General features: G+C 50.6%; 1 long non-coding RNA gene across 1 annotated transcript in view; it reads right to left on the bottom strand.

Annotated features, from left to right (window-relative positions):
- Positions 1 to 1407: 1407 nt before the first annotated feature.
- LOC142769041 (uncharacterized) overlaps positions 1408 to 24671 on the bottom strand; it is a 205309-nt gene continuing 182045 nt past the window's right edge. The window contains exon 3 of the long non-coding RNA XR_012885622.1: positions 1408 to 2758. This is a non-coding gene — a long non-coding RNA (uncharacterized LOC142769041). The remainder of the gene's footprint in view (positions 2759 to 24671) is intronic.

Genomic DNA, 24671 nt, shown 5'->3' with positions numbered 1-24671 from the left:
TTGCTTCCTACCCTCCCTCTTCGTTACGGTCAGCCACACGATCCACGAGTTGCTGTCAGCACACAACGATTCCTTGCCCAGACTATTCTCTCGGCCTGCCGACTCAGTCATATCCTCACTGGTACCACCCCTTTGTCAGCAACTACGCACCGGCAGAGTACGCAGGGACCAGATTCGAAAGGCCTTTCTCGAATGCCGAAGACTGTATGCCCCTTGCCTTTTCTTCTGGTATTGAATGACATTCATGGGATTCTGCGCCGAGTTGAGTGCCTTCACGAGACAGGCCGAATCGTGGGTGCAGCGGTACTACAAGATCCTCAGCTGCACCCACAGCTGGCTCACATTCTGGGGCGTCTCCCTGGCTGCGAACTTTGTGTACGTTGAAGTTTTGAAGGTCGCAAGACGTGGGTGGTTTTGCAAGAGGCCATCCTTCGGCTTCCACCCGTAGACCACGCCGCTGAGCCTACCGGAGAATTTTCAATGCTCAAGGAAGACGTCAAGGAGTTATCTCTGGCGTTTACCATCGCGGGTTTCTACAAGCTCACGTTGAAGGCAGCGTTCTCAGTATTCAGTTGCATGCTCACTTACGCCTTTGTGTGGTACCAGATTGGACCAGCGAGTAATAGAGAAAGGACATAGGAGCGTGTCGTTTTGATCTACAGGCAATGTCTCTAAGAAGCGTTTTTGGTTGGTGTGATTGAACGAGTTTGATACCAATAGCTGAGCGAATTATAATTGGAGCGCGACAGCAATACACGTTGAGGCGATGAGGTAATGAAGCTGCAGACTGTGGAAAGTATGTATGAAGCGACCCATCAAATGCAATCATTCCCATTATTGCCAATTCTCTCTGCTGCGATCCCTTTACACTGTCCTCTACGTGCGTATTTCAATTTCTTATAAAAAATAACACTGTTTCATTAAACAGCTTTTAAGGACTGTCATGATGGTGAAAATAATATTTTCAACTGCGCATGCAGTTCCAAAAAGAAACTGTACTTTCCTGAACTTTACGATCAAGGTCTCTTGAAATAGCACCTTCTAAAGCACGAAGCTCCTATTATTTACCTATTTTTGACCTGGCCAACATATGTGAGGAATAAAATTATTTGAAAATATAATGGTTTTGAAGGTTCGTCACGACTATAGCAATGCCGCTTTCAAGAAGTTTAATTTACAGCCGATAATAAAATTGATTACTCCGAATAATCATTGTGTGAGTGATCAAAACGGCATTCCCAAATCAAAGCAGATGCTCTGAATGATGTGGTGTTCGGTTGAGGTAGGTGGAACGTTTTAAAGATGTTCGTTTTCAGCGTGCATTCGGATAAAAAACATCACACCCCTGTCAATATAAGGCCGATACGACCAGGGATCATGCCCCCGATCTTCTGAATAATACGCGGCTGCCATAAAAACTCATTTATCACTACGTTTGGACAAAAAATTCGGGCCTACGCCTAACACGCGGTACACTCACAAAGAAAGCTGGAATATTTTCCTTTCTAGGGCCTGTGAAGAAGTCTCTAATGGCAATTATTATTGCTACACGCGTTTCTTGGTTTACAGTGGTGTACTCGGGTGTCACCTATAAAATCTGCTAGAAATGCTCGGCGAAGACCCCACTGAATTATTAAGGAGTTTCCGACACTGTTAGAGATAATTCTGTTACAACTGCGTGCAGGACAGGAATAGTCAAGTTTATTGGAAAGCTTACGCGAGCATCAGTGGAAACACTGGTAGTTTCCATCCCTGGTTTACAAGTGGCGACGCGTTCCACAGGTTCTGAGATTACTCGATGGCTGAAGGCAGCATACTCGCCGATATCGGCGTCCAACATAAATGGCTTGTACAGTCGCACACCTCTGCAGTGCGTGGCAAGGAGTATTGTGACGCCTTCCGATGGCTGCTTGTGAAGCTCGCGCACAGCGCACGCGCGTCCTTGTTTACTTGCCTGCCTGCTCGTTCACTCGCTCCAACGGCGCGCACCTTGTAACTTCGTGCAACATGCGCAAGTTATTTTTACTCAGACGAATCACTCGTTGCTTCTACAGTAATTGCAGAAGTGGCACCTTCCGCTTTATATGACATTCCAGTGAGCACGCAGTTGAAGCTTCCACGGGCGGCAAGTGGGTGCCGAACCGAGATCCCAGCGTGATGAGCTTGCCTCGCAACTGGCCGTATTTTGTCCGCACCACCCGGGGACTGGGACGACTTGTAGAGGTCGGTGTGGCGTCGGCTGCACCCACCGCAGAAGCCAACACCAGCAGCGAGAACGTGAGCTAAGCACGAAGCCACGTCATCAGGCACATGACGGCTTTCCTTACCACGTTTCGTTTGTCCTATACGGTATGAAAAAACGTCGACTGGGGTGTTTCTTTTTCTCAATTTATATCAGCCAGCTTTACTATCGGCGATAATAAGCTATTAGTCACGTCCTTCGCGGAAGCTACGGCGACATTCGGATGCCTTTCTACTGCTTTTTGTGGGCTCTGTCAAGGTGGCACGGCCGCAAAAGCACAAATTGACTTCAGACAGCAGAGAAGTCGTCGGTCGCGGTGACTTGCTGGGAGCCTGTAATGTTCTTTAGGCGCAATATTGCGTTAAATATTCGCAGGTGCCGATCTCGTTGGCATACGGCTCTACATGTGGTCGAACGGCTGCACTGGTGCCGCACATCGAGTCCACGGGAAAGATGAGGACCAGGCTGACTTGAACGAAAACCGATGAAGGTCGCTGTCTTCCATTATGAGGAAGCCTATTTAATAGGAGAAAGAGTTGTTGCGAAATTAATATGGCTCATTTTACTCACATTTACCAAGAGCAATCGTTCAGACAAAAGCAACATGAGTGTAAAATGAACTTGCGTTATAATCGTAGTAACATCTTTAAGATTACAGCACAACCTATAATTTCATTCCTGCGAGAGTTTTTTCGTTGTATCATAAAAAAATATAACTTGCTGAAACAGACCTGTATTTTTAACTAAATTGCCAAAAAGAATAGAAAATAAAAGACTACCTGAACATCACATACAGGAAACACTGTCACAAACGTACACGAGTTATTTTACAGTGATCACAAAAAGTCACGCTAACATTATGAAGAAGCAAGCATGAAGAATATCGCGACGAATTCATATAAAGCACATCACATTACCAATTAAATTATGCTATCAGGCCCAGTGTCGTCCGGTGCCGATATCGCATTTCCCGGCGACTACAGTCATGTAGCGCATTGTGTTTTCCAAATCACACCACCACGACGCCGTCTCCACCGAGATTCACATAATCTTACGGTGCACACTTTTGGTATGAGAGGATCAACGGGGGCAACAGCCGATGCACGGTGTATTGATCCAGAGAGGGCACCGCAGGAACGCGTCACGCGAACCGCGTCCGGCTAACCGAATTACGTTACACTCTGGGTAGGCGCGATTGCTTGCCGCGACACGAATCAAAGATTTCCAACGAAAATATATGAAGCGGTTGGGAGGCGCGAACACCGCTCGAGTTACGAATTCCACGACAACGAGGAGCCGCGATTGGCAGGAGCACACACACACCTCGGCGGGTCCCGACAAAACGCCTCTGGCGGCGCCTCGTCCGAGTGCGGAGCGCCAGCGAGTCGCCGCCAGACCCCTCACGACCTCCTTTCCTCTCCCGCCGTCGGCCGCCGCCGCTCGCTGCGCAGGAGGCCGCAGGGGGGCTCCCCTTACTCAACTCCCCTTACCTCGATCTCCTTTTACGGGAGCCGAGGGAGTCTCGCTCCTCCGAAAAGGGAAAGCACGGGGAAAGGAGAAAAGAGGAGCTCCCGTCCGCTTCCCAATGGCAGCATCCCCTCTCCCCCTGCCTCTTCTCCTCCCGCCACACAGTTGCGCCGCTCGACGCGCTTGTCGTGAGGAAGCGAAGGAGACTCCAGGCACACGGCTCATGCGCAAACCTCACCTCCCTCGTCGCCGTCTTCGTCAGCCTCGGCAGGCAGGAGGCAGCGCGAGGGGGCAAGTATTTTCTAAAGAGCTGGTGGCACACGCTGTGTCACGCAGTTTATTCACGTACAGACCTACTGGAAGGCCAAGGAACGCCAGAAGAGCGAGGAACGCCAACAGGCCGAAAATACAAAACAAACGCAAGCTCGGGTCGCGCGTGCACCAACGCTGTGGCTTGCCGTTTCATGCTGCTTCGTCGTCGTTCGCATAGTTCCCTACATTGGCCCCCAGTGAATAGCGTAGCCAACCTGGCGACTTAAGGCGTAGTCACTATAGCGGGGTCGTAATACGGCTTCTGGCGACTCACATGCACAATTTCTCGGCCACGACGGCGTAAGTCATGAGACTGTGTCAATGGCTCAATCTCATAATTGACGGGTGACGTACGGGCGAGAATGCGGTAGGGCCCGTGGTATCGTGCCAGTAATTTTGACGAAAGGCCAGGAGTGCTCGGTGGAACCCAGAGCCAAACGAGAGCACCAGTCATGAAAGTAGAGAGATGTCGGCCAATGTCAAGCCGTAGCTTCTGGTGGCCTTGGTCCTCGGTTGTCAGAGAACGGGCCAATCGTCTGCAATCTTCTGCGTACCTGGCAACATCAGAAATTGCAGTGTACTCAGAGGAGTCGGGCGTGTACGGGAGGATAGATTCCAGCGTGCACGATGGTTCGCGTCCGTACAACAGAAAGAAAGGGGAGAATCCTGTTGTCGCGTGCGTAGCGGTGTTATACGCATACGTGACGAATGGAAAGACAGTGTCCCAATTAGTCTGGTCTGAAGCTGTGTACATCGTCAACATATCACCGAGAGTGCGAATAAATCGTTCTGTGAGGCCATTCGTCTGCGGGTGATATGCTGTCGTCAGGCGATGAACCATCTTGCATTGAGCGAGCAACGCTTGAATGGCGTCAGACAAGAAAACACGCCCCCGGTCGCTCAAAAGTTCGCGGGGAGCACCATGGCGAAGAACAAAGTTTCGCAAGATGAAAAACGCAACTTCCCTCGCGGTTGCTGCGGGTAGTGCTGCTGTCTCCGCGTAACGCGTGAGGTGGTCCACGCCGACAATTATCCACCTATTTCCAGAAGACGACGTGGGAAGTGGTCCGTATAAGTCGATACCGACGCGGTCAAACGGACGCGCTGGACAAGGCAGAGGCTGAAGTGTACCGGTAGGGCGGTGAGGTGGGACCTTACGTCGCTGGCATGCAGTACAAGCACGTACGTACTTGCGGACAAATGTGTACATGCCGCGCCAGTAGTACCGCTGACGTAGACGGTTGTACGTTTTGAGAGCGCCAGCGTGAGCGCTTTGCGGGTCGTCGTGGAAAGCAGTACAGATTTCCGAGCGCATGTGGTTGGGTATCACTAACAGCCACTTCCTACCTTCAGGCGTGTAATTCCGCCGATAGAGTAGGTCGTCTCGAATAGCGAAATGTGTGGCTTGACGGCGGATAGTTCTTGACACTAAATTAGCTAACGGATCAGTCAAAAAGGCGAGGAGTTGGGAAATCCACACATCTTTGCGTTGTTCCGATGCCATGTCTGTGAAGTCGATTGGTGTTATGACAGCTGAAGAAGGTGACGAGGAGGCTGGGTCAACCGGTAGCGGCGAGCGGGATAGCGCATCAGCGTCGGAGTGCTTGCGGCCGGATCGGTATACAACACGAATGTCGTATTCCTGTAGGCGAAGCGCCCAACGACCAAGGCGCCCCGACGGGTCTTTAAGCGATGATAGCCAGCATAGAGCGTGGTGGTCCGTAACGACTTCGAAAGGGTGGCCATAAAGGTATGGGCGGAACTTCGTCAAAGCCCAGACAATTGCGAGGCACTCTTTCTCGGTGACGGAATAATTACACTCGGCTTTCTTGAGGGTTCGACTCGCGTAAGCGACCACGTATTCTTGGTGCCCTGGTTTTCGTTGAGCCAATACAGCACCAAGACCGACACCACCGGCGTCGGTGTGGACCTCCGTAGGCGCATCAGGGTCAAAATGTCGTAGAATTGGAGGTGATAATAATAACCGCTGAAGCGCGGTGAAGGATTCGTTGCACTCTTTTGACCAAGCAGAAATGCCTTTGGAAGTTGTCAACAGGTTGGTAAGAGGCGCGATGATGGAAGAGAAGTTGCGCACAAATCGACGAAAGTATGAGCTTAGGCCGATAAAACTTCGAAGCGTCTTGATGGAATTGGGCTTCGGATAGTCGGCCACGGCGCGGAGTTTCGCCGGATCCGGGAGAACACCCTCTTTGCAGACGACGTGACCCAGTATGGTGAGCTGACGTGCGGCAAAATGGCACTTCTTGATGTTAAGTTGAAGGCCAGCAGAGGTGAGACACGTGAGAATAGCACGAAGACGAACAAGGTGAGTGGAAAAGTCGCGAGAAGAAACAACGATATCGTCTAGGTAGCAAAGGCACGTGTTCCACTTGTAGCCGCGAAGGATGGTGTCCATCATCCGTTCGAAGGTAGCTGGGGCGTTGCAGAGTCCAAACGGCATGACGTTAAACTCATACAGCCCATCAGGTGTTACAAATGCAGTCTTCGATCGGTCAGGATCAGGCATTGGAACTTGCCAATATCCTGAGCGTAAATCTAAGGAGGAGAAATATTTTGCCCCTTGCAAGCAATCGAGAGCGTCGTCGATGCGTGGCAACGGGTACACATCCTTCCGAGTTATCTTAATGAGCCGGCGGTAGTCGACACAGAATTGGATAGACCCATCCTTTTTGCGCACAAGTACAACAGGGGACGACCAAGGGCTCTGCGATGGCTGGATGACACCACGCTTGAGCATATCGTCGACTTGTTCGTTGATAATACAGCGCTCTTTCGCTGAAACTCGATATGGTCGTTGGCGTAAGGGAGCATGAGTACCGGTGTCAATGTGGTGCGTGATGTTCGCTGTGCGACCCAAAGATGGTTGAGCGCAATCGAAGACAGAACGGAACTCTCGAAGAAGGGACAAGAGTTCGCTTCTTTGTGTCGGCGATAGCTCAGCGGCAACAGAGGGCTGGAATAAGTCTGGCGCGGGCACTGTGGCCACAGGTGGCGTCATAGCATTGAGCTGGAGGTGAGGTGCGTGTTCGGCGAACTCTAGAGGGCGCCAGAGGTCAACGTCTTGTATGTTACCCAAACATTCTCCGCGAAGTAAGGTAACTGGCGACGATAGCGAGTTCGCGACGAGAATGGCGGTAGCACCGGATTCCACGGTGAGTACGGCAAAGGGCAGGTGTAGGCTACGGCGGCGGGTAAATACGTCAAACGGAGTGATCAAAACAGTTCCGGCAGGAGCGGCCGTACAGGTGAGGGCTACAAGGGCGGATGTTCTGGGTGCTATTTCCGTGTCTGCAACAACAAGTTTGTAAGGTTCAGGAAGAGAATCCACAAAACAAGAGGTTGGCAGCGGTGTAAGGGCAACTTCTGCACGTGAGCAATCTATGATGGCCCGATGACGCGAAAGAAAGTCCCATCCAAGAATGACTTCGTGGGAGCAGGATGCCAGCACAAAAAATTCAATGGCATATAGTTCACCTTGGATAATGACACGTGCAGTGCACACAGCTGTAGGTTCTATGCACTGCGAGTTGGCCGTGTGGAGCATCAGGCCCGAAAGAGGCGTCGTCACCTTTTTCAACTTGCGGCATAAGGGCTCACATATTATGGAAACGGCGGCCCCTGTGTCGATAAGCGCTTGTGCGGCGGTCCCCTGAACATTGACGTCAATAACGTTTTGCGGCGAGAAAGATGGAGGCTTTAAGCAGTTTGAATTGTATGCAGCTGTTGCCTCCGGAGCTGCAGCGATCAGTTTCCCTCTTCCGTAGCAGGTCTGCGACGCATAGGTTACAGGGAGCGTCGTCGTGGCGATGGTGACCGATGGTTTGCGTAGGGTCGAGGACCGTCAGTGGTGTACCTTGATGGCGTCCTAGACGACGACGCCATTGGCCGGCCCACGGCGTCGACTGGAGGGGGATCTCGGCGACAGTGGCGGGTGACGTGTCCAACGATACCACAGGCGAAACAGATGGGCCTATTATCTGGCGTCCTCCAAGCGTCTGAACGACGGTAAAATGGAGCTGGAGATCTCGCGTAGGGATACGGCACCGCAATTGGGGTTGTAGGCACGACATAGGGTAGCGTGGCAGGTTGAGCATACGGCATACGCTGTTGCGTAGGCCGAGCAGCGACGGCGGCGTACGTGAAAGGCGTTGTGACTGGTGGTTTCTGATGCACCGGCGGAAGGGCTTCAGCGACTTGGGTCCGAATGACGTGTTGGAGGTCCGGTGCCAAAGCTTGCGTGGGCTCATGTGTCAGTGGCAGCACTGACAGCTGGCGCGCTACCTCTTCGCGGACGAAGTCCTTGATTGTCGAAAGCAGCGGCTGCTGGCCGGTAGGATGGGCAGCTAGGTGCAAGCTTGCGAGCGTGTCTGGCGTCGTGAGGACTTGACGAGCAATTGCGCGCTGCCTACGCAATTCCTCGAAGCTTTGACAGATGGAAACGAGGACAGCAATGGTGGGGGGATTTCTCGCGAGCAACATCTGAAAGGCGCCGTCGTCAATGCCTTTCAATATGTGCCTGATTTTTTCTTCCTCAGGCATGGTAGAGTTGATGCGGTTGCATAGATGCAACACATCTTCAATGTAGCCCGTGTAGGTCTCGCCTGGTTGCTGCGCACGGTGACGTAAACGGTGCTCGGCTTGAAGCTTGCGTGCCGAAAGTCGTCCAAAGACGTCCGTAATAGCCGTCTTGAATGCAGACCACGTAGTAATGTCAGCTGCGTGGTTATTAAACCACAGTTGCGCGGTGTCCGCAAGGTAGAATGTGACGTAGCCAAGCTTACTTGGGTCGTCCCATTTGTTACTTGCGCCGAATTTGTCGTACCTCGCCAACCAATCTTCGACGTCCGACTCAGTGGAGCCCGTGAAGATAGGAGGGTCTCGTTGAGGATACACGGCACCGCAAGTGACATGGACGGTCGAAGGTCCCACCTGGAGAGGCGTCTCGGTGGCCATGTTCGTGTCACGTAGAGGGGGAAGCTTACGGGAGCGAAGTTCCAGGTTTGTACGGGAGTCCACACACCTCCACCAGATGTCACGCAGTTTATTCACGTACAGACCTACTGGAAGGCCGAGGAACGCCAGAAGAGCGAGGAACGCCAACAGGCCGAAAATACAAAACAAACGCAAGCTCGGGTCGCGCGTGCACCAACGCTGTGGCTTGCCGTTTCATGCTGATCGTCGTCGTTCGCATAGTTCCCTACAGCTGCCCCGACGCGATGGCTACCTTCCCTCGGAGCACGTTCACTGTCACTTCACTCCCTGGCATCTTCGGTCCCCATAGAAAACGGGGCACAGGGCTTTAAGGGAGCAACGTGAAGGAGTGGAAAGGAGACGAGACAGACGGCGTGTTATCACTCAACGGGAGACGATGGCACGAACAGAAGGCTCTGAACAGGCGCACACTTTCATTTTGTAAAGTTGTAGAAAACCATGGGTTGGAAAGTAGGTGCCACAGTGAGAAACCAAAAGCGCCCCTCCTTTTGCTCCATATGCAGTGTCGGAGATAAACGACAGCGGGCAAAATAGGCGTGCCGCTAATCCGCCTCCAAAAGAAGTGAGACTATCCCATGCATAAAGAGAAGCGGGGAGAGCACACTTGCGGGGTTCTCCAGTGACCCATTAGCGCCACTCTTCTTTTTCCAACGGCCATCAGAGTATTACATTCAGGACTGTTTCATCGTGCGCCCGCGCAAGCAGCTCGTACTACAGTGCAAAATGCGAGCTCGTTTTCTGGGGGCTAAGTGCGGGACATTGAAGATAATTTGGCTGCCATATCTTGCTGTGGGGCCTGCCTCTATTTCCACCCAAGCTCCTCTACTATGCAACGCTTTCATTTTATTCTTCTGAACTCTTTTTTTGGGACGCCTTAACACGACCATCCGCTTACTAGATACAACAGTGGTCGTTCACCTGCTTCTGTTTTTGCTATGAGCATTAAAAGTATAGACCTGCTATAAACAGGTCGCCACGTTGAAAGCTTAACGTTGCTGCGTATTTTACTTGCCTCTTAACCGGCTTGCGTAACGAGCTCGAACCACGTCATACTATAGTACATAGGGGAACTCAGGGTTAACCGTGCAAGTGCCTCAAACTAGCTGGCCGATATTTCGATGTGAGGACCTATCCTTTTCAAAGGCGCCGTGTCATCCTTGGCATGTTAGTTTTAAAGGGGTTAAGTGGTCAACTAACCCCTTTAAAATTAACACGCCAAAGATGACACGGTGCCTTTGAAAAACATAGGTCCTTCTGTCGAAACATCGGCCAGCCAGTCTGAGGCGTTACCACTGTTACCTCTGATTATCCCACTACGTTGTTTCGACAGGGACACACGCTACCACTAGGAGTTGACATCACCATTAACCCCTTTAAAACTAACACGCCAAGGATGACACGGCGCCTTTGAAAAATATAGGGCCGTCACACGCGCCACCACCAGGAGTTGAGGTCACCACTAAACCCTTTAAAACTAACACGCCAAGGATGACACGATGCCTTTGAAAAAGATAGGTCCTCCTATCAAAACGTCGGCCAGCCAGTCGGGGCCACTTCCACTGTTAACCCTGATTATCCCGCTACGTTGTTTATATCTGCCGTCTCCCATCTAGATTTCGGATAGTACATACGCTGAGTTAAGCTATCACGCGCAGTTAGATATCACAGCAGGTACGCTTTGACCTTCAGTCTCAGAACTGACATGGGTGATGATGATATGTAGGGTTTAACGTCCCAAAACTACCATATGATTATGAGGGACGCCGTAGTGAAGGGCTCTGGAAATTTCGACTGCCTGGGGTTCTTTAACGTGCACCCAGATCTGATCACATGGGCCTAAAGCATTTTCGCCTCCATCGGAAATGCAGTCGCCGCAGCCGGGATGCGATCCCGCAACCTGCGGGTCAGCTTAGCCACTAGACCACCGTGGCGGAGCGAACTGACATGGGTATAAGATATATTTCTTTTGTCGGTGAGAACTGAAATGCTCTCCTCGTAAGATGCTCATATCCACCACTACTGACTGAGGTCTTGAATTCCACTAGAAATTGGATGTTATTGCCCGTCCTGCTACGCACTGTAATGTATGTATGTATGTATGTATGTATGTATGTATGTATGTATGTAAATTCTATCAATATATGACCGTTGACAAAACACACGGTTATCGTAAAGTGAGATGAGCTAGATGAACTAGGCTTCCTTGCAAAACCATATGTAAAAGGTTAAACGTATTGAAAAATTACGTTTACGCAACGTCGAACATCGTGTTTTAAGTAACTGCAAATTGCGTCAATAAGGCGACGCATGTATTTATTGAAAATGAAAAAAAATAAACCTCTACCCGTTGCAGAAAGCAGGCCTTCTACTTCACCATCGCTTCTTTCGAGAGTGCTCCGAGTCGTTTCTAGCCAACCCGTGCAGAGATAGCGCAAACAGCTCTTGCCACATCTGAATACGCGTCAATTCTGCATTTTCTTATTCGATTCAGCGCAAAATGAAAAAAAAAACACAACAGAACGCTTGACCCGTTTTCTAAGCTTCACGTTTAAACTTCTACTGCACAGAGTTTCATACAATAACACCTATAGAGAAATCTGGCGCTGCGATCGTGTGCCCTCATAGGAATTATGGGAAGTAAAGGCTTCGGATTGGATCGTGTTAGCCAGTGAACTGTCTACGGATCTTTTTCTGCAGTTTCAGTTTCGTTCTCCGCGTAGAGTGGGTAGTGGGGTGGGTGCAAAGGACTTATGCTGCGCCTCTGTTGTTTAAAGAAGCTAAAAACTGCTAGGCCTCTCAATTTACTGCAATGCTGGAGCTGTATGAGTCGTGTTTGGGCAGTTTAAGCGAAGTGTCATTCACTCACCACAGCGCATAAATGTAGGGTCCCATGCCAGTGCAGGATATTACCTCGATATCACGTTTGTTGTTAGTGCGTCTTGCCAAAACTTGTTGAAATAAACTGCAAAACGACGGTGACGAGAAGTAGACGCACCGCCACGCTTCTCTGAGTCGACTTCAAAACAAAACGAGAGGTGCGTTGGGGGCAGACCGTTTGAACCGACGCAGCTGGCATCGCAGCAGACAGAACGTTAAGTGTTCCTCCCTTAATACTGTGCTGTTATTTCGATAAATAGATATTGCGTACTTTCGAGGATAAACCAAGAATGTTTGTTTTCAAATGTTGTAAAGAGTAATTCATTACATCGTGATGCCAAATCTAGAACGCAACGGCAGAACAAAGATACCCTGGTGGTTAAATTTGTAGAGCTTTCACTTCTACCGCCTAGCCACAAGAACCATTTGCAATAAAGTTTGCGTACGAAAAATTGTAGCAAGTTTAAATTTGATATAACTTCATATCACTTTGTATCACACTCGGAAAAGAAGCGTCGCGAATTTCAACAACGTGATCCATCCGAAGCACATCCAAAGCCTGTACTTCCCATCATTCCCATGCGGTTACAAGCGCCGCTGAAGGAGCCCGCGTAGACACTAGCGCCAGATTCCACTCTAGGTATTATAATGTGAAACTTGATGTTTTACTGGGACCACTTGCGGTTGTGTACCACTGTACCTGCGCATAATACTGGCGTGAGCGACGTCTACCAAACGACAAAGCGAAATCACGTGCTCTGACCAAACGCTTGCTGAGCGACTCCTCAAAAACCCTGCGGTAGCCAAAAGATTCACCACTCCCCTTAATAACGATTACTAGTATGTTGAAACTGTTCTTGCTAGCGGCATGCTTAGTCCCAAATGCTCAATTCGGTAACGAGCAAGAATATGCGCAAAAGAGTTGATGTCTTTTATATCTCTTTTTTTCTTTGTGTGTGTGTGTGTGTGTGAGCGCAACCAAGGATCGACCAAACCAGCAAGAAGGTTTAAGTTAGCTTACTATAGGGGCGCCGGCGTTACCAAACTCCGTTATGTACCACGTGAATAAAGAAGGAGGAAGGCGTGATGGGGAGCTCGGAACGGGGGGGGGGGGGTGTCAGAGATCGCTCGACTTCATCGCTTAATGCTGTGCTTGTTTCTTACACCCAGTGCCATTAGCCAAAGCGCATAGGGATTGTGCAACGCTCAGCAATGCGCGCTGGACGTAGAAGGAATGTGTCGTTGGCGTCGCGTTACGGCAGCCGCGGTCATTTTGTTGTTGCACTCGGGGTTTCGCTGCTGGTGACTATCAAGGGAATCGGACTGCGAACACGACTGGTTAATGAACCGATGGTGGCGCATAAGCAGCCGCCCGACTGACTCGCCGCGCTCCCGGGCGGCTCTGCTCTATTGCGTGTATTTAGTTCAACTGAAACGTTCAAGCTACGTATACGGGCCTATGGGTTTGTATACGTATACGCTTCCCTTCAGCGTTGCATCGTGATTTGCCTGGTATGTCGCACTCGCTCTAACTACTTCTCCGAGCTGCGCAAGCCTCTTCGTAGTGTTTATTGCAATCACACGACGAGAATCGCGTGCTCTTCATAATTAACAAGGTCGATAAGAGGGCCCCTGCTGTGACGAGCGTGAGCACGTTCATTTGTCTGCTTGAAGAAAAGCCGTTTTTCGAGGAGCAAAGCTTCTAAAGCCATGGGTCTGTCGCCCCTATAGCTCGTATGTGACCGCCTACTTCAATGACTCTGGTCACCCACAGGTCGCGGGATTGAATCCCAGCTGCAGCAGCTGCATTTTTGATAAAGGCGAAAATGATGTAAGCCCGTGTGCTCACATTTGGGTTCACGTTAAAGAACCCCGGGTGGTCGAAATTTCCGGAGACCTCCACTACGGCGTCGGCGTCTCCCATAATCATATGGTGGTTTCGGGACCCTAGACCCTCCACGTATCAATCAATCGATGATTCACCCAGCAGGTGCGCAGAGAAAGACAGACAGTCAGATGGACGAACGATTAACGGGTTACCGATAAAACCCTCCGAATCTTCCTCGCCCCAATCATCAACATTCACTCCGTGGATAAAGTGTGAATGAATATATATTGTAGCAAACAAATACAGTGCCAGAAGCTAAAACAGCAATTTATTAATGCCGAACTTGTGCCCGTCAACTAAATACACAAAGGTTGTGAGCTCACTAGTCAAAAACCTCGTCAACTTCTCTTGCGTCTCGCCTCGAGCTGCTCCTCGAAAAACCACCAGCGTTCCTTGTCCAGCGCTTGATGTGGTGACACGTGCAGCCAGCGTTGCATGGCACGTTTAGCTCGGCGCGTTTGGCTTGTCCGTTGGTGTGGCAGAATTCATACCAGCAGGAAGCGGCGCAGGACTTCAGCAGATGCCTAACAACATGCGGCATTAGTCCCGCTCCCGAAACGCATCGTCCCGATGCGTACGCTGACGTCGAACAGTTTTGTAAAGGAGTATTTATCTGATGTTTCAGCACATTTATCAGTTGTCTCGTTCAGTGCCTTTTGTAGTACGGTTTCATTCGTACTACATGTACGACTTCTGGGCGATTCCTGCGTCGGGTTGAGCACACTTGCCCTTCAGGAATTACTTCGTAGTTTAGCGTGCCTAACTGGCGAAGTACTTTGTTAGGGCCGTAATAGCGCCGCATCAGGTTTTCCGATATGCCAGGTGCGCGTATAGATGTCCACACACACACTTTGTCTCCTGGGTTGTACTGTACGTCTCTCCTCTTCAGATTATAGCGACTTGCATCGGAGCCTTGTTGCAAAATGATACGATGTCTTGCCAATTGCCGTGCCTCTCCTGCCCTTTCTATGTAGTCTCTGATGTGTGGGTCACTTTCATTCGAATCGTTGACAGGTAACATCGCGTCTAAGGTCGTTGTGACCGTCCGACCATAAACAAGTGGAAATGGCGTGAAGTGCGTCGTTTCTTGTACTGCGGTATTATACGCAAATGTTGCATAAGGCAAAATACTGTCCCATGTCTGGTGCTCAACGTCCACATACATCAATATCATGTCGGCGAAAGTTCTGTTGAGCCTTTCGGTTAATCCGTTTGTTTGCGGATGGTATGCTGTAGTCCTTCTATGATCAGTTTGGGTGAGCTTCATAACAGACTGCATCAAACGGGCAGTAAATGCTGTTCCTTTGTCTGTAATGACAACCTGTGGTGCGCCTTGTCGTACTACAATCTGAGTGACGAAAAACTGGGCTACTTTGTTCGCCGTTCCTTTCGCGAGAGGTGATGTCTCAGCATATCGAGTCATGAAGTCTGTTGCTACGACAATCCAGCGCTTTCCCGATGAAGAGAGAGGAAATGGACCAAGCAAATCCATTCCCACTTGCTGAAATGGCCCTTTTGGTGGCTATATTGGTTGCAACAGACCCGCTGGTTCCAAGGGTGGTATTTTACGTCTCTGGCATTCGCGGCATGACTTAACATAATGGTGCACCGAATCCCTTAATTTTGGCCAATAATACTTCCGGCAAATTCTGGCCAAAGTGCGACTACTACCCATATTGCCAGCCGATGGGTCATCATGACACGCTTCTAAGATTTCTGCTAGCAGTGATGATGGTACAAGAAGCAGAAACGTCTCACCGGTGTTTACGAAGTTGCGCTTGTATAGGACGTCGTTCCGGAGGACATAGGATGCCAAACCACGGACGAAAACTCGTGGTACCTTAATTTTGTGACCCTCCAAGTATTGGATAAGCGGGCGTAGTTCCGGGTCCTCTCGCTGAAGACGAGCCATCTCCGACACATTCAGAACTCCAAGAAATGGGATGTCTTGTTCTCTGTCAGATGACGAAGACTCAACAGGTACGCGAGACAGGCAATCCGCGTCATTGTGCTTGAGCCCGGACTTGTAGACCACAGTGATGTCATCTTCCTGCAGACGCAGGCTCCATCTAGCAAGTCTTCCTGAAGGGTCCTTGATGTTTGCCAGCCAACACAATGAATGATGATCACTGATTGCTCCAAACGGTCTGCCGTAGAGGTATGGGCGAAACTTGCTGATGGCCCATATAACTGCGAGACACTCTTTCTCTGTCGCTGAGAAATTAGACTCAGCATTCGATAGAGTGCGGCTCACGTAAGCAATGACCTATTCTTCTCTATTCTGCCACTGAACGAGGATGGCACCGAGGCCAACGTTACTCGCGTCGGTATGTGTGTCTGTATCGGCCTCTTCATCAAAATGGGCAAGTATTGGAGGAGACTGCAAAGGGCATCGCAACTCTGAGAAAGCCGCTTCTTGTTCCTCCCGCCAAGAGAATGGTACACTTTCTTTCGTTAGCCGTGTCAAAGGCTCAGCAACCTTAGCAAAGTTTTCAACAAAGCATCTGTAGTAGGCACATAGTCCCAGGAATCGTCTGACGGCCTTTTTGTATTGCGGTTTCGGAAAATTTTCAACTGCTGCAATCTTTTTCGAGTCTGGGCGGACGCCTTCCGCACTAACTATGTGCCCGAGGAACTGAAGCTGACGAAATCCAAAATGACACTTTTGCGGTTTGATGGTCAGTGCTGCCACGCGAATGGCATCCAGTACCATTCTCAGTCCGTGGATGTGCTGCTCGAAGGTAGAAGAAAAAACCACTACATCGTCGAGGTGGACGAGACACGATTGCCACTTGAGTCCGGAGAGCACAGTGTCCATCATCCTCTGGAAGGTAGCGGGAGCAGAGCACAAACCGAAAGAGAGCACTTTAAACTCGTATAGTCAGTCTGGGGTCACAAACTCCGTCTTCTCGCGATCTCGTTCGTCCACCTCGATCTGCCAATATCCGCTTTTTAAGTCCAATGATGAAAAGAAGTGAGCATTGCGTAGTTTATCCAAGGCATCATCGATCCGTGGAAGGGGGTAAACACCACGCTTTGTGACTTGGTTGAGCTTTCTGTAGTCAACGCAAAACCGCAGAGTGTTGTCCTTCTTTGTGACTAGCACTACCGGTGATGCCCACGAACTGTTGGATGGCTGGATTACATCATCGTTGAGCATTTCCTGCACTTGTTTCTCGATGGGTTCCCTTTCTTTTGGCGCTACTTGGTATGGGCGCTGATGCACAGGTCTAACGTGTTCTTCGACCACACTACGGTGCTTTGCGACGGGAGTACGTCCGACTTTCGACGACGTGGAGAAGCACTCGGCGAACTCTCTGATGAGGTCAGCAATCTGTTGCTTCTGAGATGACGAGAGCTCTCTGTCAATGTCTACTGACTGGAGTACGTTATCTACTGTCTGTGAAGCTTTATCAAGAGTGCAAACATCTGAGACTTGCACGTACTCATGCAGCGATACTACGGATGTTTCCTTCGCAACATGCTGCAGCTCATTTCGAATGTTAGTTAATAGGACATACGCACATGCATCACGAAGGCTCACCAGGCCTCTTGCCACGCATAGTCCTTTTTCTAGTAGCAGTTCGATGTTTCCGTCAGCTAATCCGTCACAGTCACGAAGAACTTCACTCCTCACAAGAACGGTCACACTGGAACGTGGCGGCACGGTTACACCTTCGTCCACAATGCGGAGAGGTAGAACGATTGGTTTCTCCGCATGACAGAAGGCGATGGCATTCTCCGTAGAAAACGAAACCGGGGACTATTGCAAGTCAATGACTGCATTGTTTGTTTGCAAAAAGTCCATGCCCATAATCAGTTCCCGGGAGCACTCAGGAAGCACAATAAAGCTGCGGACATACACAAATCCTCTTATTCCTATCCTTGCGGTGCATACCCCACGGGACTAACTAAGTGCCCTCCAGCGGTACGTATCTGAGGTCCGGTCCACTCAGTCATCCCCTTCTTAAGCTTCTTTGCGAGAGCATTACTGACAACGGAATAGTCTGCACCAGTATCTATTAGCGCAATGGCCTCGACGTCGTCGTTCGTGACTAATATCTCGGAGGTAGCGTCGCTACTACTGCACCGTCGTTGCCTAACTGCCACCGTGCTGTCGGGCTAACAATGGAGGGTCTTCAGTTGTCAGTATATCAGCGGCCTGACCTCCAGAGGTCGCTGGCTCTAGTTTTCCAGCCGCGGGCTAGGTCAACGTGATCTTCGGAGATTCAATGACGGACGAGGACGCGTCGGCCGATAGCGCATCGGTGCTGTCGAACGCAACTCCCGTTGTTGCGTGTCTTGAGGTGAATAACGTGAAGACAAGTATTCTTCGATTTCGTAGGGCCGTTCACCGTTCCGTGGGCATAGTGCATTGACTGGAAAACCACGCAGCCCCGCTCGACGATACTGGCACGCCCGGTAAAGGTGACCTGCTTCTCCGCAGTGGTAGCAAAGGGGCCGCCGGTCTACAGTGCGCCATACATCGCTCTTACGTGGTCTTGCTTCCGGCATCGGTAGCGGCGTACTCGGTGATAATGTCGGAGGCATCACAGCAGTCGCAGCTGTCCGATTCATGCGTCCGAGGTCCTGTCGTACAGCTTGCGCGTACGACAACTGAGGCGGAGGCTCCGGTTGTGCGCGCTGTAGTACCTGAGGTTGTGGTTGTAGAACCGCTTGCCGCACTTCTTCGCGCACAACGTCGGCAAGTGAGGACATCACTGGATGAGCTTGAGCCATTTGTATTTTCTGGAGTTCTTCTCTTACGACAGCCCTCACTATTTCACGCAAGAGATAAATGTTACTCGTGAGGGTTGTCGACGCCGCGCTAATAGATGAGACGCTTACGTCCCTGTTCTTTTGGCACGCGCGCTGCTGCAGAGTCTTTTTCTATCATGGTCACCTCTGATCTGAACTCAGCAAGAGAGCGCGGTGGATTACGCACCAGGCCTGCAAAAAGCTTCTCCTTCCCTCCACGCATCAGTTGCCGCAACTCCTTTTCCTCAGCAGTGTTCTGGTCGGCCCGGCGGAACAGTCGAGACATGTCTTCAATGTACAAGGCGACGCTCTCGTTGTTCCGTTGGTTTCGTGTCTGAAGAGCGGCCTCTGCCTTTTCTTTGCGGCCCGTGTTTGGGTACGTAGCAGGAAACTCTCTTCGGAAGTCGTCCCACGATAATAAGGACGCTTCGTGGTTTTCGAACCACGTACGTGCAGAATCTTGCAGTGCCACGTAGACGTAGCGAAGTTTCCGGTATTCGTTCCAACCGTTCAGTCTGGCAACGTGTTCGAAACCGTCGAGCCAGTCTTCGGAATCCTCGAAAATATCACCGTGAAATACCTCTGGTATGCGGGGCGGGTCCATGACGATATGCGATGGAAATGAAGTCGCTTGGGTGGCTATTGCAGGGGCTCCGGAACTTATGTCCTCCACTGGTCTCGAAGAATCGAAGAGGGCACCAAACTCGGGCTGCTCACCTCGTAGACGACGACTCGTTCGTTGGTGTACGGAAGTCAACAGCGCTGGCTCCAACCTTCGGGGTTCTGGGCTATGTTCCCTACGCTGAGATGGGCTTGGAATCATACCCCGCACCTCCACCAGTTTGTAGCGAACAAATACAGTGCCGGAAGCTAAAACAGCTATTTATTAATGGCGAACTTGTGCCCATCAACTAAATACACAAAGGTTGTGAGCTCACTAGTCAACAACCTCGTCAACTTCTCTTGCGTCTCGCCTCGAGCTGCTCCTCGAAAAACCGCCAGCGTTCCTTGTCCATCCAGCGCGTGATGTGGTGACACGTGCAGCCAGTGTTGCATGGCGCGTTTAGCTCGGCGCGTTTGGCTTGTCCGTTGGTGTGGCAGAATTCATAGCAGCAGGAAGCGGCGCAGGACTTCAGCAGGTGCCTAACAACATGCGGCATTAGTCCCGCTCCCGAAACGCATCGTCCCGATGCGTACGCTGACGTCGAACAGTTTTGTAAAGGAGTATTTATCTGATGTTTCAGCACATTTATCAGTTGTCTCGTTCAGTGCCTTTTGTAGTACGGTTTCATTCGTACTACATGTACGACTTCTGGGCGATTCCTGCGTCGGGTTGAGCACACTTGCCCTTCAGGAATTACTTCGTAGTTTAGCGTGCCTAACTGGCGAAGTACTTTGTTAGGGCCGTAATAGCGCCGCATCAGGTTTTCCGATATGCCAGGTGCGCGTATAGATGTCCACACACACACTTTGTCTCCTGGGTTGTACTGTACGTCTCTCCTCTTCAGATTATAGCGACTTGCATCGGAGCCTTGTTGCAAAATGATACGATGTCTTGCCAATTGCCGTGCCTCTCCTGCCCTTTCTATGTAGTCTCTGATGTGTGGGTCACTTTCATTCGAATCGTTGACAGGTAACATCGCGTCTAAGGTCGTTGTGACCGTCCGACCATAAACAAGTGGAAATGGCGTGAAGTGCGTCGTTTCTCTTACTGCGGTATTATACGCAAATGTTGCATAAGGCAAAATACTGTCCCATGTCTGGTGCTCAACGTCCACATACATCAATATCATGTCGGCGAAAGTTCTATTGAGCCTTTCGGTTAATCCGTTTGTTTGCGGATGGTATGCTGTAGTCCTTCTATGATCAGTTTGGGTGAGCTTCATAACAGACTGCATCAAACGGGCAGTAAATGCTGTTCCTTTGTCTGTAATGACAACCTGTGGTGCGCCTTGTCGTACTACAATCTGAGTGACGAAAAACTGGGCTACTTTGTTCGCCGTTCCTTTCGCGAGAGGTGATGTCTCAGCATATCGAGTCATGAAGTCTGTTGCTACGACAATCCAGCGCTTTCCCGATGAAGAGAGAGGAAATGGACCAAGCAAATCCATTCCCACTTGCTGAAATGGCCCTTTTGGTGGCTATATTGGTTGCAACAGACCCGCTGGTTTCAAGGGTGGTATTTTACGTCTCTGGCATTCGCGGCATGACGTAACATAATGGTGCACCGAATCCCTTAATTTTGGCCAATAATACTTCCGGCAAATTCTGGCCAAAGTGCGACTACTACCCATATTGCCAGCCGATGGGTCATCATGACACGCTTCTAAGATTTCTGCTAGCAGTGATGATGGTACAAGAAGCAGAAATGTCTCACCGGTGTTTACGAAGTTGCGCTTGTATAGGACGTCGTTCCGGAGGACATAGGATGCCAAACCACGGACGAAAACTCGTGGTACCTTAATTTTGTGACCCTCCAAGTATTGGATAAGCGGGCGTAGTTCCGGGTCCTCTCGCTGAAGACGAGCCATCTCCGACACATTCAGAACTCCAAGAAATGGGATGTCTTGTTCTTTGTCAGATGACGAAGACTCAACAGGTACGCGAGACAGGCAATCCGCGTCATTGTGCTTGAGCCCGGACTTGTAGACCACAGTGATGTCATCTTCCTGCAGACGCAGGCTCCATCTAGCAAGTCTTCCTGAAGGGTCCTTGATGTTTGCCAGCCAACACAATGAATGATGATCACTGATTGCTCCAAACGGTCTGCCGTAGAGGTATGGGCGAAACTTGCTGATGGCCCATATAACTGCGAGACACTCTTTCTCTGTCGCTGAGAAATTAGACTCAGCATTCGATAGAGTGCGGCTCACGTAAGCAATGACCTATTCTTCTCTATTCTGCCACTGAACGAGGATGGCACCGAGGCCAACGTTACTCGCGTCGGTATGTATGTCTGTATCGGCCTCTTCATCAAAATGGGCAAGTATTGGAGGAGACTGCAAAGGGCATCGCAACTCTGAGAAAGCCGCTTCTTGTTCCTCCCGCCAAGAGAATGGTACACTTTCTTTCGTTAGCCGTGTCAAAGGCTCAGCAACCTTAGCAAAGTTTTCAACAAAGCATCTGTAGTAGGCACATAGTCCCAGGAATCGTCTGACGGCCTTTTTGTATTGCGGTTTTGGAAAATTTTCAACTGCTGCAATCTTTTTCGAGTCTGGGCGGACGCCTTCCGCACTAACTATGTGCCCGAGGAACCGAAGCTGACGAAATCCAAAATGACACTTTTGCGGTTTGATGGTCAGTGCTGCCACGCGAATGGCATCCAGTACCATTCTCAGTCCGTGGATGTGCTGCTCGAAGGTAGAAGAAAAAACCACTACATCGTCGAGGTGGACGAGACACGATTGCCACTTGAGTCCGGAGAGCACAGTGTCCATCATCCTCTGGAAGGTAGCGGGAGCAGAGCACAAACCGAAAGAGAGCACTTTAAACTCGTATAGTCAGTCTGGGGTCACAAACTCCGTCTTCTCGCGATCTCGTTCGTCCACCTCGATCTGCCAATATCCGCTTTTTAAGTCCAATGATGAAAAGAAGTGAGCATTGCGTAGTTTATCCAAGGCATCATCGATCCGTGGAAGGGGGTAAACACCACGCTTTGTGACTTGGTTGAGCTTTCTGTAGTCAACGCAAAACCGCAGAGTGTTGTCCTTCTTTGTGACTAGCACTACCGGTGATGCCCACGAACTGTTGGATGGCTGGATTACATCATCGTTGAGCATTTCCTGCACTTGTTTCTCGATGGGTTCCCTTTCTTTTGGCGCTACTTGGTATGGGCGCTGATGCACAGGTCTAACGTGTTCTTCGACCACACTACGGTGCTTTGCGACGGGAGTACGTCCGACTTTCGACGACGTGGAGAAGCACTCGGCGAACTCTCTGATGAGGTCAGCAATCTGTTGCTTCTGAGATGACGAGAGCTCTCTGTCAATGTCTACTGACTGGAGTACGTTATCTACTGTCTGTGAAGCTTTATCAAGAGTGCAAACATCTGAGACTTGCACGTACTCATGCAGCGATACTACGGATGTTTCCTTCGCAACATGCTGCAGCTCATTTCGAATGTTAGTTAATAGGACATACGCACATGCATCACGAAGGCTCACCAGGCCTCTTGCCACGCATAGTCCTTTTTCTAGTAGCAGTTCGATGTTTCCGTCAGCTAATCCGTCACAGTCACGAAGAACTTCACTCCTCACAAGAACGGTCACACTGGAACGTGGCGGCACGGTTACACCTTCGTCCACAATGCGGAGAGGTAGAACGATTGGTTTCTCCGCATGACAGAAGGCGATGGCATTCTCCGTAGAAAACGAAACCGGGGACTATTGCAAGTCAATGACTGCATTGTTTGTTTGCAAAAAGTCCATGCCCATAATCAGTTCCCGGGAGCACTCAGGAAGCACAATAAAGCTGCGGACATACACAAATCCTCTTATTCCTATCCTTGCGGTGCATACCCCACGGGACTAACTAAGTGCCCTCCAGCGGTACGTATCTGAGGTCCGGTCCACTCAGTCATCCCCTTCTTAAGCTTCTTTGCGAGAGCATTACTGACAACGGAATAGTCTGCACCAGTATCTATTAGCGCAATGGCCTCGACGTCGTCGTTCGTGACTAATATCTCGGAGGTAGCGTCGCTACTACTGCACCGTCGTTGCCTAACTGCCACCGTGCTGTCGGGCTAACAATGGAGGGTCTTCAGTTGTCAGTATATCAGCGGCCTGACCTCCAGAGGTCGCTGGCTCTAGTTTTCCAGCCGCGGGCTAGGTCAACGTGATCTTCGGAGATTCAATGACGGACGAGGACGCGTCGGCCGATAGCGCATCGGTGCTGTCGAACGCAACTCCCGTTGTTGCGTGTCTTGAGGTGAATAACGTGAAGACAAGTATTCTTCGATTTCGTAGGGCCGTTCACCGTTCCGTGGGCATAGTGCATTGACTGGAAAACCACGCAGCCCCGCTCGACGATACTGGCACGCCCGGTAAAGGTGACCTGCTTCTCCGCAGTGGTAGCAAAGGGGCCGCCGGTCTACAGTGCGCCATACATCGCTCTTACGTGGTCTTGCTTCCGGCATCGGTAGCGGCGTACTCGGAGAAAATGTCGGAGGCATCACAGCAGTCGCAGCTGTCCGATTCATGCGTCCGAGGTCCTGTCGTACAGCTTGCGCGTACGACAACTGAGGCGGAGGCTCCGGTTGTGCGCGCTGTAGTACCTGAGGTTGTGGTTGTAGAACCGCTTGCCGCACTTCTTCGCGCACAACGTCGGCAAGTGAGGACATCACTGGATGAGCTTGAGCCATTTGTATTTTCTGGAGTTCTTCTCTTACGACAGCCCTCACTATTTCACGCAAGAGATAAATGTTACTCGTGAGGGTTGTCGACGCCGCGCTAATAGATGAGACGCTTACGTCCCTGTTCTTTTGGCACGCGCGCTGCTGCAGAGTCTTTTTCTATCATGGTCACCTCTGATCTGAACTCAGCAAGAGAGCGCGGTGGATTACGCACCAGGCCTGCAAAAAGCTTCTCCTTCACTCCACGCATCAGTTGCCGCAACTCCTTTTCCTCAGCAGTGTTCTGGTCGGCCCGGCGGAACAGTCGAGACATGTCTTCAATGTACAAGGCGACGCTCTCGTTGTTCCGTTGGTTTCGTGTCTGAAGAGCGGCCTCTGCCTTTTCTTTGCGGCCCGTGTTTGGGTACGTAGCAAGAAACTCTCTTCGGAAGTCGTCCCACGATAATAAGGACGCTTCGTGGTTTTCGAACCACGTACGTGCAGAATCTTGCAGTGCCACGTAGACGTAGCGAAGTTTCCGGTATTCGTTCCAACCGTTCAGTCTGGCAACGTGTTCGAAACCGTCGAGCCAGTCTTCGGAATCCTCGAAAATATCACCGTGAAATACCTCTGGTATGCGGGGCGGGTCCATGACGATATGCGATGGAAATGAAGTCGCTTGGGTGGCTATTGCAGGGGCTCCGGAACTTATGTCCTCCACTGGTCTCGAAGAATCGAAGAGGGCACCAAACTCGGGCTGCTCACCTCGTAGACGACGACTCGTT

The sequence above is a fragment of the Rhipicephalus microplus genome, chromosome 1 (genome assembly GCF_043290135.1).
Source record: "Rhipicephalus microplus isolate Deutch F79 chromosome 1, USDA_Rmic, whole genome shotgun sequence".
Taxonomy (NCBI): Eukaryota; Metazoa; Arthropoda; class Arachnida; order Ixodida; family Ixodidae; genus Rhipicephalus; species Rhipicephalus microplus.
Note: the sequence above shows the minus strand (reverse complement) of the source record. Positions and strands in the feature narration are given on the sequence as shown.